Here is a 14549-nt window from a genome sequence, read left to right on the forward strand (position 1 = left end):
AAATTTTGGCTCTGTCTTTCTTTCTCCTCATCTCTCAGTACCTGGGAGCCTAGTTTCTAAAGAAGTTAATGGCAGGGGAGTGCTCATCATGCAGATGCCAAGGAAGCAGTCTCCCTAGCAACAATAGCCATGAAAGCACTCAAATCTGATTAGCTCTTCAACCCATTCATGTCTTTTCCACTCCCAACCATGTCCTGCCTAAGGGATAAGTTGGCCTTTGTGTTATTTTACATATCCTGGGGTATGGATAATTCCCTATTCAACATATGAGCTCACCTCTATAGAAAATCTTTTAGCTTTGTCATTTGAAAATGCACCTGTTGAAAACTCACCTTCAGTGTTCAGAAGAAGAGTCTCAGCAAGGCTACAAAAGAATATCCTTCAATTAACATAGAATCAAAGAATGGTTTGGGTTGGAAGGGACCTTAAAGGTCATCTAGTTCCAAACCCCCTGGCATGGCAAGGACACCTTCCGTTTGACCAAGTTGCTCCAAGCCCTATCCAACCTGACCTTGAACACTTCCAGGGAGGGGGCACCCACAACTTCTCTGGCCAAGCTGTTCCAGTGTCTCACCACCCTCACAGCCAAGAATTTCCTCCTAATATCTAATATAAATCTACTCTCCTTCAGCTTGAAACCGTTACCTCTAGTCCTCTCACTACAAGCCCTTGTAAAAAGTCCCTCTCCAGCTTTTCTGCAGCCCCTTCAGGTACCAGAAAGTGTTCTAAGGTCTCCTCAGAGCCATCTCTTGTCCAGGCTGAACAAACCCAACTCTATTAGATTGTCTTCAAAGGAGAGGTGCTCCAGCTCCAGATCATGGAATCATAAAATCATAGGATCATTGAGGTTGGAAAAGACGTTTAAAATTATTAAGTCCAACCAGTAACCTAACTACCAATTCCACTCCTGAACCATATCCCTAAGTACCACATCTACACAACTTTTAAACATGTCCAGGGATGGTGACTCCACCACTTCCCTGAGCAGACTGTTCCAGTGATTGGCAACCCTTGCAGTGAAGAAATTTTTCCTAATATCCAGCCTAAACCTCCCCTGGTAGAACTTGAGGCCATTTCTTCTTATCTTTTCACTTGTTACTTGTGAGAAGAGACCAGCACTTGCCTCTCTACAACCTCCTTTCAGGTAGTTCTAGAAGGCACTAAAGTCTCCCTTCAGCTTCCTTTTCTCCAGGCTAAATAGCCCCAGCTCCCTCAGCCACTCCTCATAGGACTTATCCTCAAGACCCTTCACCAGCTTTTTTGCCCTTGTCTGTACCTTCTCCAGTGCCTTGACGTCCTTGCACTGTGGCACTCAAAACCTCATCTTTGTGTGATGCAGAGAACAGACACAGGTGGAAGCTGGGGAACGTTCTGGTTGTCCTCTGCAGTAATATAATTCCCTAGGTGAAATTCAGCCTTAGGAAGGGAGATGGTTATTCTCTGAGGCTCATTTTTTCATCAAGAAGGGTGTTAACTATTGCAACAGAGAGATTTGCTTGTAGGGTACAGAGAAGTGCACCCCAAAACCATAGCAGGTGTTGTCAGATATTCTGGCAGCAAGCTAAATCCTCATGGCAGCTGCTGTCTCTGGCTAATGACCTCTTGAGGAGATCTACAGCAGGTCTCAGTGGAGTTAGAAGATTTATATAATTCAGAGACATTACTGGGTGTAAAATCAGCCTGACGTGTGGGAGGACAGACTAGAGAAGAAAGGGGTGTGCAATGAGAAAGTTCTAGTTCATAAAGTGTGTTTAATGGATTAAGAAAATTCATACAAAGAAAACAGATTGGATCACAGCAGCAACACTATTTATAGATTGGTCCCATGGACAGTTGTGAGTGAACAGGAAAGGAATCAAAACAAGACCTCTGGAAAGAGTGCCAGTCATAAGAAAGAATGTGGGACACCTTTATACCAATTGTTGCCACTCCATTTCCTCCACTCCATTTCCTAAACTCTGAAACTAGACCCTGAGAGATGACTTAGAATCATAGAATGGTTTAGGCTTGAAGGGGACCTTTAAAGGTCGACTAGTCCTCACACACACACCTCGCCATGAGCAGGAACATCTTCAACAAGATCAAGTTGCTCAGACCCCCACCCAACACAACCCTGAGCGTTTCCAGGGATGGGGCTTCTACCACCTTTCCAGACAACCTGTTCCAGTGTTTCACTACCCCCATCAAAAAATGTCTTCCTTAATTGTCTGAATCTCCCATTCTTTAGTTCAAAACCATTACCCCTTTTCCTGTCACTATAGGCTGTATTAGAAAGTCTGTCCCCATCTTTCTTATTATGCCCTCTTTAAGTATTGAAAGGTTGCAATAACATCTCCCTGGATCCTCTTCTTCTCCAAGCTGAAAAACTCTAACTCCCTCAGCACTGTGAGCTTGCACAGCCAGAACCTTCCAGTAAAGGAAAGGCTTCTGCAAGTAGGAATGGTCTGTTGTGCTCTTTATAGACACTGGAAAAAAAATCTCTGAGCTAAACGGGAGAAAGTGTGAGATTTTCAACACTAGAAGAGCTTTAAAAGTATTTTAGAACATGATCTGTGAGTTACAGTGTAGTAACAAATAATGTTCTCCTGAAGCAGCTGGACAATATGATCCTGAACTCTCCATGGTTGTGTTATCCCACCAAAAGTGAAGCAGTTTGCCAGAATTCCCTCTGCAATGCTATTGAAGATGCTGTCATAAACACCTGGCACTCTTGCAGAAGATCACACAGCAAATGGGGAGATGGCCTTTTCCCTTCTCATAGCATGGGGTGAGCTACAGTAAAGCCTTTGCCAGATTGTAGCAGGAGACAGGTTATGACTCATGGTGTTTCAGGACCAAAGAGCAGCAGGATTCATACTTGACACCATTCTCAGTATCTCCTGCAGGGACACTTATTAAACCTCTACCCCAGGAGTGACAGTTCCTGTTTGACTTGCAACCGGTTTTGGCAGCAACCTACTGAGTCTGTGAGGATCAGGGCCAAGGTCTTAGTGGACAGTCATCTCCACCTTCTTCACATGTTGGTCATAGCTACATCACACTGCTTTTTATAGCTAGCAAGATTATTAAGTCTGACATTTGCCCCCCCTCTATTTCTCCTTCATGCTCCCTTGGTACTCCACAGTCCTTCTCTCAATGTATTTAATGCAGGGGAGCATTTTAATTTGAATTTTGGTCTCTAATCTTTCAACGCTGTGTGTGGTCAAACCCATTTCAGACCCAGTCTCCACAATAGAATCACAGAATCATAGAATGGTTTGGGTTGGAAGGGACCTTAAAGATCATCCAGCTCCAACCCCCCTGCATGGGCAGGGACACCTCCTGCTAGATCAGGTTGCTCAAGGTTCCATCCAGCCTGGCCTTGAAGACCTCCAGGGATGAGGCACCCACAATCTCCCTGGGCAACCTGTTCCAGCATCTCACCACCCTCACAGGGAAGAACTTGTTCCTAATGTCCAACCTGAATCTCCCTTCTTTAAGCTTCAGACCATTGCCCCGTGTCCTCTCACTACACACCCGTGTAAAAAGCCCTACCCCAGCTTTCTTGTAGGGCCCTTTCAGGTATTGGAAAGTTGCTATAAGGTCCCCACAGAGCCTCCTCTTCTCTAGGCTGAACAACCCCAACTTCCTCAGCTTATCTTCATAGGGGAGGTGCTCCAGCCCTCTGAGCATCTTTGTGGCCTCCTCTGGACGTGCTCAAGGAGCTCGATATCAATTTGTGAACTTTTTCCAGTGGTAAATTCATCCCTTTTGCACCTCATGTCCAGGAAGACTGTTGGAAGAACAGACCAAGTTCTCTTTAGCTTTAGAGCAAACAACTGAGCAACAAAAGATAAAGGGAAACCACCCACCCACAGAGTAGCTCTGATGGCTTTGTTTCCTGGCTGGCTTATGGCAAGAAAAGAAAAAAAAGCAGCAAAGGAACTGTAAGAAGGATGTTCTTCTGGGGGATGCTCAAGATGAAATGCTAGAGAGTCCTGCAATCACTTGCCTAACAGACAAATTTGGAGCTTTGCTTCAGAGAATTCAGGGCTAGATGCAGTTATGATATGATATTTTTTCTACTGGGGAGATTTTTTTATCATGTTTCCCCACAAAAATGTGTGCTGCTCTGGGGTGCTCTCCCAAGGCATCCCCTCTTCTTGTACCTCCCTGTTTAAATCCATCCTGGGAGGCTGCAAATCCTCATTACATCCTGATATTCTCTAAGGAAAGAAACTCAGTAGATTGAATTTTTCTTTTTTTTGCTTGCATGGATGATTTAATAATTTATAATATGGTGGTAAATAAATAAAACAGTCAGAGGGTATAGTTCACTTGCTGAGATTCAAGGGGAGAGGAAGAGGGAGAGGGGAAGCTGAAACATTTTTTTATCTTTTTCAGAACTATAGTGGTATTAATATCTTCAGCAAACGTAAACTATCAGGATGGGAATCTATGCAGAAACCCTCTCTGTCACCTCCGTCTGGTTTCCATAGAGACTTGGGTTCCTGCTTCCAGAAGCAAAAATCCTGATTGACATTTTGTACCTTCTGAGAGGTAGAGCCTCAGCGTCATAGAAACAAGCTCTGAATGTTTATTGAAATCCCTCATGGCAGGGGGCTGAGCTTTTCAGGCTTCCCTTATTTTATTTATTTTTAAAATTCTCCGTATTTCTTTCTTTTCTTCTTTTATTTATTTATTTATTTATTTATTATTTTCTTTCCCAGCTTTTCTCATCCATGGAAAACATGCTGGCTTGAGAGCTCTGGAGTCTGTGATCACATCTTCATTTCAACAACCAGGTAAAATTGCAGACAAATGCCTCGTTTGTACCTTCTTGGAGAGAAAAAGCTGAGTTGGTTACTTCTGAAAATCAGGATTGGGAGGGAATCTGGATTTAAAAATGACTTTGTGAACTGTGGGTGGTTTTGGAAGGATCTTCCACGAAAGCAGAAAAACGTGGTAAACTAAAGTCATCACAGTGTGAAAAGGGCCAGACAATCTTATTTTCTCTACCCTGAATATATTGCATGGTTTGGGATGAATTTAGCCTATTGAGTGGAGCCACTTCTTTCTTGGATGGTGAATGGGTCTGATGTCTGGACTCATCATTCCCTTGTGATGTTGGTTTTGGACATTAGGCACTGAGCCCATCCAGCCCCTGAAGAAACACGTCTGGGTGAGTTGGGTAGGTAAAACAGAAAAAAAATCAAAACAAGTTATTATTCCCAGCAGACTCTTCCTGTTTGTTTTTATTGCTTCTAGGCCCTATTTCTCACTGCATGTCTTTAGCCAGCACAGCTCTGTTTTGCTAGAAGTGTTGCCAGGCAGTGATTTCTGCTGATGTAGGGGACAAATGTCCCAGTTTTCTTGGGGGTGGCTCCAGGAGAAATAAGCTGTACCCATGTCCCCCTGTTTTTCAGAGGCCTTTGATGATCTCTGGGCCATCTAGCTTGGCCAAGGAAGGAACACATAGCAGGGATGTTTATCTAGTGTGATTTTATCCAGGCTTTATCTAGTCTCATTTAAGGTAAAAGCAACAAAAAATAGTGAAGTCTGTGAGGGAAAAGGCATATTTTGCATGATCTTGGTAGATGGTATTTGACATATTCTACAAAATACCATCTACCAGCTGTTCAAATCTCATGTACAAAAAGCTTACAGAAAGCAACATTTTCTGGATTTTCCTGGCATTTGTCTGCAATTCCAGATGCTTGGGTTGTACCTCATGTAGTGTTGGATCAGTCTGTGCTTGCTGTTCTCTCAGTAGCATCGTGTGGTTCCCAGAAGAGTCTCCATCATGTCACAGAGCAGCATTTCCTCACGGTGGGTTTTAACAAAAATACTGTCCGGGCCTGGATGCCTGTTTTTCAAGCAATTTCTGTGCAGATTTCTGGCCTTTCAGTCCCCTCAGTAGTCTCTTTGACAGAGAAGGAAGAAGAAACTGTCTAGGTAGGAAGGAGACTTTAGTGTCTCTCCTGTTCCACATTTAAATGCTTCCATTTTATAGCTCGTTAGGACAGTTGAGGGTTGTCTGCACCCCCCCCATGGGACCATCACTTTGGATGGACTGACAGTGATGGCCTGAGTGCCTGTGACTGAGACCTGTGTTCCAGTCCATGATGCTAGAGGGAGCTGCCTGCAATTGTCACAGTGCCCACCAGCTTGAGCAGGACTGTGAGATGTGACCAGTCTCAGAAACCATGTCTTCCTGCTCAGTCTGAGGCAGAAAGCCTCACAGAACTTATGGCATTGACTTTTAGAGTGGATAGCAAAGGCTGGCCTAAATGCTTGGGGTGTGCAACACGCATGAGGATCAAGGGAAGCATTAATAAAGCCAAGCTTAGTTAATTTCTGGATCTACCTGCCTGATCAAGTCAAAGTGAGCTATATTGCATTAAGTTCACCTTAATTCTGAAGTACATTGAAGGTTGTTGGTTGATGAAAAGCTCAACATGAGCCAGCACTAGATGCTTACAGCCCAAAAAGGCCAACCATATCCAGGACTTCATACCCAGCAGTGTGACCAAGCAGGTCGAGGGAGAAGAATCTCCCCCTCTACTTCACTCTTGTGAGACCCCACTTGCAGTGCTGTGTCCAGTTCTGGAGCCCCCAATACAGGAAAGACATGGAGTTGTTGGAGCAAGTCCAGAGGAGGGATATGAAGATGCACCCAGGGCTGGAGCAGCTCTGCTATGGAGAAATTTGGGGCTGTTAAGCCTGGAGATGAGAAGGCTCCAGGGAAACCTTAGAGCAGCTTTCCAGAACCTGAAGGGGCTACAGGGAAGCAGTCCTTTTATAAGGACACGGACTAAGAGGACAAGGAGAAATTATTTCAAACTGGAAGAGGAGAGATTTAGGTTAGACATTAAGAAGAAATTCTGGGCTGTGAGGGTGGTGAGACACTGGAACAGGTTGCCCAAAGAAGCTGTGGCTGTCCCATCCCTGGAAGTGTTCAAAAGCAGGTTGGACAGGGCTTGGAGCAACTTGGATGAGTGGCAAGTGTCCTTGCCCATGCAGGGAGTTTGGAACTAAATGATCTTTAGGGTCCCTTCCAACCACAACCATTCCTTGATTCTATGATTTTTCCTCTCTACTGTTGGGAAAATGACTTCATTTTGGGTCAGGAAGGGATTCATGCCATTCCAGTGACACCCAGAACATTCTGTATGGCTGAAATGTGCAGGATAGTAGCACAGAGGGTGACTTTTTTGCAAAAAGGGAAAAAATTGAGGTATCTTACTTGAATACCTGAAAACAGAGAAGGGCAAAATGAGGCAAGATCAGGGCAGAAGAGAAACTTGCTGTGTCTCAATATATTAAATCAAAGATTCACCACATACCCTTGAGTCCCAAAGCAGTTAATTCCATTTCAGTTTTGACTTTTCTAACATTTCTCTGTTTGTTTGCTTTTTTTTGTGTTGGTTTTGTTTTGTGTTGGTTTTGGTTTGTGTGTTTTTTTGTTTGTTTTGTTTGTTTTTTGTTTGTTTTGTTTGTTTTTTTGTTTTGTTTTGGTTTTGTTGCTGTTGTTTTGGTTTGGTTTTTTCCCCTTTATGTTTGGTTGGGGTTTTTTGTTTGGGTTTGGTTTTTTTCTCCCTCCTTTGCTTTGCAGGTTTTCATGTTGAAGTAAGTTTTTAAGTGATGCTTTTTAGGAACACAAAGTCAAAAATGTTCATTTTGAAAACGTCAAGATTCTATTCCTTTAGAAAAAAAAAAAAAAAAAAAAAGAAACATTTTATGCCAGCAAGTGGTTTGTAAACTTCAGGACAAAATCAAATCTGATTTTCTGGGGACTCATTGCTTGTGTTTAAATTCATTCTTTTAATATGGGCTGAGCAAGTTCCATTTGTGCCTATGTGGGAGTAACAGAACTACTGTCCTCTATTCAGCAACTCCACCTCAGAAACATAGAGGCATTTATTAACTTTGGGACTCTTTTTTTGCATGATACAAGTTAACAGGTTGAACATTAATAAACATGTCAGAGGGAACATTTGAAAAACACACTGACACTGTATGATTATTTTTTCAGAAATGTGAGGAGAGATTTAGATCGGATATTAGGAAGAAATTCTTTCTTGTGAGGGTGGTGAGATGCTGGAACAGGTTGTCCAGAAGAGTTGTGGCTGCCCCATCCCTGAAAATGTTGGATGAGGTCTAGTGCCACCTGGTCTAGTGGAAGGTGTTCTTCCCCATGGCAGGGGGGTTGGAATTAAGGGTCACTGCAACCCAAAACGTTCTGTGATTCTATGATCTTAAAACATCTTATTTGTAGCCTAAAAGGCAAAGAATCACAGAATTGCTGGAGTTGGAAGGGACCTCTAGACATCATCTAGTCCAACTGTCCCAGTGCAGTAGGATCACCTGGAGCACTTTACACAGGACTGTATCCAGGTGAGTTTTGAGTATCTCCAGAGATGGAGACTCCACAGCCTCCCTGGGCAGCCTGTCCCAGGGCTCTGGCACCCTCACTGTAAAGAAGTTTTTCCTCATATTTAAGTGGAACTTCCCATGTTCCAACTTGTACCCTTTGCCCCTTGTTCTGACACTGGGAACTACTGAGAAGAGCCTGTCTCCATCTTCCTTGCACCCACTTTTTAGATACTTACATGCATTGATAAGGTGTCCCCTCAGTCTTCTCATCTCCAAGTTAAAGAGTCCCAGCTCTCTCAACCTTTCCTCATAAGGGAGATGCTCCAATCCCCCAGCCATCTTCATCACCCTCCTCTGGACTCTTTCTAGTAGTTCCCTGTCACTCTTGAACTGGGGAGCCCAGAACTGGATGCAGTTCTCCAGCTGTGGCCTCACCAGGACAGAGTAAAGGGGGTGAATGACCTCTCTCGACCTCCTGGCCACACTCTTCTTTATGCAGCTTCCTTATGCAAAGAAAGTGATTTCCCCTTCGATAATTATCACCTACACTTTTTTTCACCTCAAGTTGTCAGCTGAATTGAGTCCCATTTTGCACCAAGCCATCCTCCTTGCAATTTTTAATGATTAGATATTAGCTGTAGGAAACATGACACCTGCCTGCAATTCTGAGTGTCAGTGGAGATAGGTCTCAGACAACATTCTTCTTCATGGTCCGAGGGGGAACCCAGAGCTCACCAGAGCATCGTAGTGATGTGGTAAGTGGAGCCATTAGAGCCAATTGTGTCAATAATGAAAGTTTCACAGCCTCTCTAATTACACATTGCTTTGCTGGAAGATGTGGCTCCAGGGGAGCAGTTATGCTGTGCACAAACACATTTCTGCCTGAAATGTCAATAAGTATGATTTACATGACTGACCAGTAAAGGAAGGACATAGGAGGAAAAAGAAATTAAAGAAAAAAAGGAACAAATCTTTCATAGATGAACACAGTACTCAGAGAAGGTCCATCTTAGCACTTTAAGCTGTTCTGAATAAATAAATTAAGGAGGTCATCAGTATAGCAACAATAAAGAGAGAAGGTAGAAATATTTCAAAGTAATTGTGGCTTGATGTTTTTCTCAATTCAGTAAGTGCTTGACCTCACAATCTCATCTTCATTGGTGGAAAGATGCTTGTGAATATCTCTGCATTTTTAATCATGCCCCAGATAACACAGGGAGGGTTTCCACTTCAATTTTGGAGAAGGTTTCAGCTTGAGGCAGTGAATGCAGAGCTGGGCTAAAGCTATCCCAGGTGACTCCTTACTAATAGAGTCAGGAGCAGTAATAAGGCATTTCTTCATTAAATGAAGATGTAGGCTCAGAAAGTCTCTGGGGGTTTTCATCCAGAACTGTCAGAAAGAAAGTAACAATTACTAGTTTCAAAGGGTCTTCTGGAAAAAAAAAATTAAGGGAAGAAGGAAATGTATGGAATGTGGAAAACAGAAGTGGCCACTTTGGAGGAATATAGGAATGTAGTCAAAGAAAGCAGGGATGTAGTGTCGAGAGCTAAGGCCCACCTGGAATTAAATCTGGTGAGTGAGGGGTATCAATGACAACAAGCAGAGTTTCTTCCAGTACATCAATAAAAAAAGGAAGACTGGGGGAAACGTAGGCCTGCTGATGAATGAGGTGGGTGCCCTAGTAGCATAAGGAACAGAGAAGGCTGAGTTATTGAATGCCTTCTTCGCTTCACTCCTCACTGTTAAAGCAGACCCACTTGAATTTTGGACCCTGGAGTTAAGAGATCAGCTCTGCTGGGAGATAGATTTTCCCTCAGTAGAGGATGACCAGGTTAGAGGCCACTTAGCCAAACTGGACATCCATAAATCCATGGGTCCTGATGGTATGCGTCCACGAGTCTTGAAAGAGCTGGTAGATGTTATTGCTAAGTCACTCTCCATCATCTTTGAGAGGTCATGGAGAATAGAAGAGGTGTCTGAGGACCGGTGGAAGGCCAATGTCAATCCAGTCTTCAAAAATGGCAAGAAGGAAGACCCAGGGAACTACAGAGCAGTTTGTCTCACCACTTACCCAGTAAGGAGTTGAAAGAAATAATTCTGGACGTCATCACAGAACATGTTAAAGCAAAGGAAATAATTAGAAGTCAGCATGGATTCACCAAAGGGAAATCATGCTTGACCAATCTGATTGCATTCTATAATGTTCTAACTGGCTGGCTAGATATGGGGAGAGCAGTGGATGTCATTTACCTTGACTTCAGCAGGGCTTTTGGCACTGTCTCCCATAACATCCTCATTAGGAAACTGAAGGAACGTGGGCTAGATGAGTGGACAGTGAGGTGGATCAAGAGCTGGCTGTGTGACAGAGCTCAGAGGGTTGTGAGCTATGGAGCAGGGTCGAGTTGGAGGCCTGTAACCAGCAGTGTCCCCCGGGGGTCAGTACTTGGTCAGGTCTTGTTTGACATATTCATCAACAACCTGGATGAGGGCACAGAGAGTCTCCTCAGCAAGTTTACCATGACACAAAACTGGGAGGGGTGGCTGACACTTCAGAGGGCTGGGTAGAGAACAACCTAATGAGGTTCAACTAGGGAAAGTGTAGGGTCCTGCACCTGGGTAGGAAGAACCCCAAGCACCAATATAGGTGAGGGGTGGACCTGCTGGAAAGGTGTTCTGAGGAGAAGGATCTGGGAGTCCCGGTAGATAGTAAATTATCCATGAGCCAGCAATGTGCCCTTGTCCCCAAGAAGGCTGATGGAACCCTGGGTTGTGTAAGGAAGAGTGTGGTCATTAGGTCAAGAGAGGTCATTCACCCCTCTACTCTGTCCTGGTGAGGCTACAGCTGGAGAATTGCATCCAGTTCTGGGCTCCCCAGTTCAGGAGCGACAGGGAACTACTAGAAAGAGTCCAAGCAGATGGCAGCAAAGATGACTGGGGGATTGGAGCATCTCACTTATGAGGGAAGGCTGAGAGAGCTGGGACTCTTTAGCCTGGAGAAGAGAAGGCTGAGGAAAGACACTAATGCCTTGAAGTATCTAAAGGGTGGGTGCAGGGAGGATGGAGCCAGACTCTTTTCAGTAGTTCCCAGTGACAAGAAGGGGCAATCTGGACTAGTTGGAACATGGGAAGTTCCACTTAAATTTATGGAAAAACTTCTTCACAGTGAGGGTGACAGAGCCCTGGGAGTGGGCTACGTGGGGATGGATGATGACAAGGACAGATTTTTCTCTTGTTAGTGTTTTGTTGTTTGTTGTTTTTTTAAAAAAAATTTAATTCCCACAGCGTATAGTGGAGTTCTGCCCCCCTCTGCTGGAAGAGCTCAGCACCTCCAGCTGAGCAGCTCTTGCTTTGCTCTCTGCAAGGCATCCAGTTGGTCCTTGCAGGAGACTCAGCCCTTTGGCCATGTCCATAGACCATGCAAAGTCTAACCCTGCTCTCCCATCCAGTTTCTCCTATACTTTCCCAGGGTAAGATGACACTGGATGCACCCCTGTTGTTCATCTTTCCTCTCAGTACTTGTTTTTCACCTCTTTACTGATGGAAGTAGTTAAGGGCACAAAGACAGAGTTCAGCTGTGGACCCAAATTGTACCTTCAAAGTTTCCTTATCACTCTTAATAAGATCTTGTGGTTGAATGAGCTGTAAAGAGCTGAAGACACAAGGTTAGCAACTGAACTTCAGGAATCTTTGGCTATCAGACTATGTTCTGCCTTTCCAAACTGAGTTCAAAAAGGATATCTGGGAGGTTCATTTAGCGATGCACATTTAGACCCTGTTGTGAGAGGAACTAATCCATTTTTTTCTCCAACTGACCTACCCAAGGGTGCATCACGAGTGGCATCACACCCTGGACTGTTAGACCTAAGACCCTCGTCTTTGGAGAAAGACCAGGAGTGATGCAGGGAATGAGGACTAAATACACCTGAATGCAAAACCTTCTCAGAAGAGTAGGGATTTGCAGAGGGAGAGCAGAGTCCTTGATCACCATGGACTGCAGGTCTTTAGGGCCAGAACTTTGAGCTAAGCCTATTGCAAAAATACTCATTTCAATTTATACCCCTCTGAGCTACATCCCCTGCTACGTTCCCTTCCCCCAGCCCAGTGTCCCAGAGGTATTTATAGGTGATGAACCCAAGGAATGGAGACTAACCCTGCTATCTGGGAAACACAGAATAGTTTGGGTTGGAAGGCACCTTATAGGTCATTTAGATCCAACTTCCCTGCATGGGCAGGGACATTTCTAGCAAAGCACCAGCTTTTTAGTATCCCCTGGGTGCTAATGTCTCTTTGGACATCAAGTAGAGCTGATTCAGGTTTGGGGAGTTCTTTACCTTGCCCTGACTTACCTAAGCTCTTCCATGCATATTATCTCTCAAGCATGGGTGGAAAAGTGATTGCCCTCTGTTTCAATAGCTTTTCTCTTAGATGTACCCAACTAGAGCCCTGCACAATCCACAGTTTCAAAAAGGACCATTTCTTCCAGCCTCATGGGCTACATTTGACTCAATCTGAGATGCTAAACAGCCCCCTTAAAACACCTCCATATTTTCTATATCCAACCCCTCCTCTTCAAAGGCCCAGTACATTTCATTTTTATGTCAATCATCTGGTTTTGCTGAGAAGGAGAATTTAATGAGTCAAATACGCCCAAATGGTTAACAAGACCAAATCTTCAGAGGGCAACAGATACTTGAGTCTCCCATGAACCAAGGAAGAAAGACCAGAAAGCAAGACACCAAGAAATTGAAGCAGGTATTTCAAAGATTTATTGTATAAATCTACAAAAGGCTTTGCTACAATAGCAAATAGAGTGTAGCACTATTCTATTGACAGGTTCTAGTGGCTTGGTGTGATCTTGTAACTCCAACATGACACATGAGGAATAAACTGCCTGATACAGTCAGATCTAGGGCAGGTAATGTCGGCTTACAAAGACCTTTTGGCTTCAACCCCTATAACCTGTGGTAAATTCAGTGTGTTTGCCTTTTGTACAAAGTTGTTTGAATTAATAATACCTCTAGTAAAAATAAAAATTCTAAAGTAGTTTCATGAGAGTCAAATGTAAAATTTCCTAAGGAAACAAACAAACAAAAAATTCCAGTCTTTGAAAGCTGCTAAAATTTTACAGACACAACACAAACACACTTCTTCATTCACATCACTCTGCCCCAGGCAAATAAACTACCAGTCCTTCCTGGGGAAGCTGGTAATATAAACCAGGGTGCTACAAGTAAAGCTCCAAACTGGTAGGAGCAATAATTGAAATAAAGTCAGTCCGGGAGATTCAGTTCTGCACAATCCAAACAGCTGAAAATGTATAAACCTCAGGACCAAAAAACCAAGTAGCAAAACCAGGCTAACTCATTAAAAAGGCATGAAAGTCTATGGAAAAATAAAATGCCTGTTGAGTCCCTTGAAAGGGACTGTGGAAGTTAAGTACCTCAAAATCAAATATCATTTTGACCTTGAGATGATATCTGTGAAGTATATTTTTCTATGGTTTTACATAATTTTCCAGTCCTGGACATTTTTCTGAGCATTGTTGGAATGCACATGAGGTCCCACTGGCTTCATTCAAATGCAACAAAACAGCACAGAATTTAGTCAGGTGGATTTGATTGCTCAACACACACACGCTCACACACACATACCCAGGACAGTTGGCTCTGGAAGAGAGAGGAACCAACTAGACCTCTTCAGCTGAGATGTGAGAACCAAAACTGTCTTGTCCAGCTCACTTGAGCTCTTTTTTGCACACCTTTTGCACTCCCTGTGTCTGGATGGAAAACAGTCACACCAAAGCCAGCACAAGAACTCCAGTTCTTGCAGTCTCTGGCCCAAACAGATCCAGGAAGCACCTGCTGTCTCACAAGACTCTTCTTTCTGGCAAGACAGCTGGCCCAGTTGTGCAGGCTCAAGCAGTTCAGACAAGCATCTGGATTGTAGGATGCTTCTCCAAACCTCCAGAGCCCATTGAGGTTTGAAAACTGATACCCGCATGAAATGAGGCTGCCCTCAACTCAGGAAAAATGAGTTACAGCATTAACAGAAGGGAGGGTTCATAGTCTAGGTAGGGTCAGTCTTTTGGAAAAGTTAATCAGGAAAGTTTTCTAACTGATAATCTAGTCAAGATTTCTTTAGGTGAGTGCCAGTGGCCCCAGTTTGCAGAGGTATGGTATCATCTCAACAGACA

This window comes from Apus apus, chromosome 2, assembly GCF_020740795.1.
Source record: "Apus apus isolate bApuApu2 chromosome 2, bApuApu2.pri.cur, whole genome shotgun sequence".
In the NCBI taxonomy this organism is placed as follows: Eukaryota; Metazoa; Chordata; class Aves; order Apodiformes; family Apodidae; genus Apus; species Apus apus.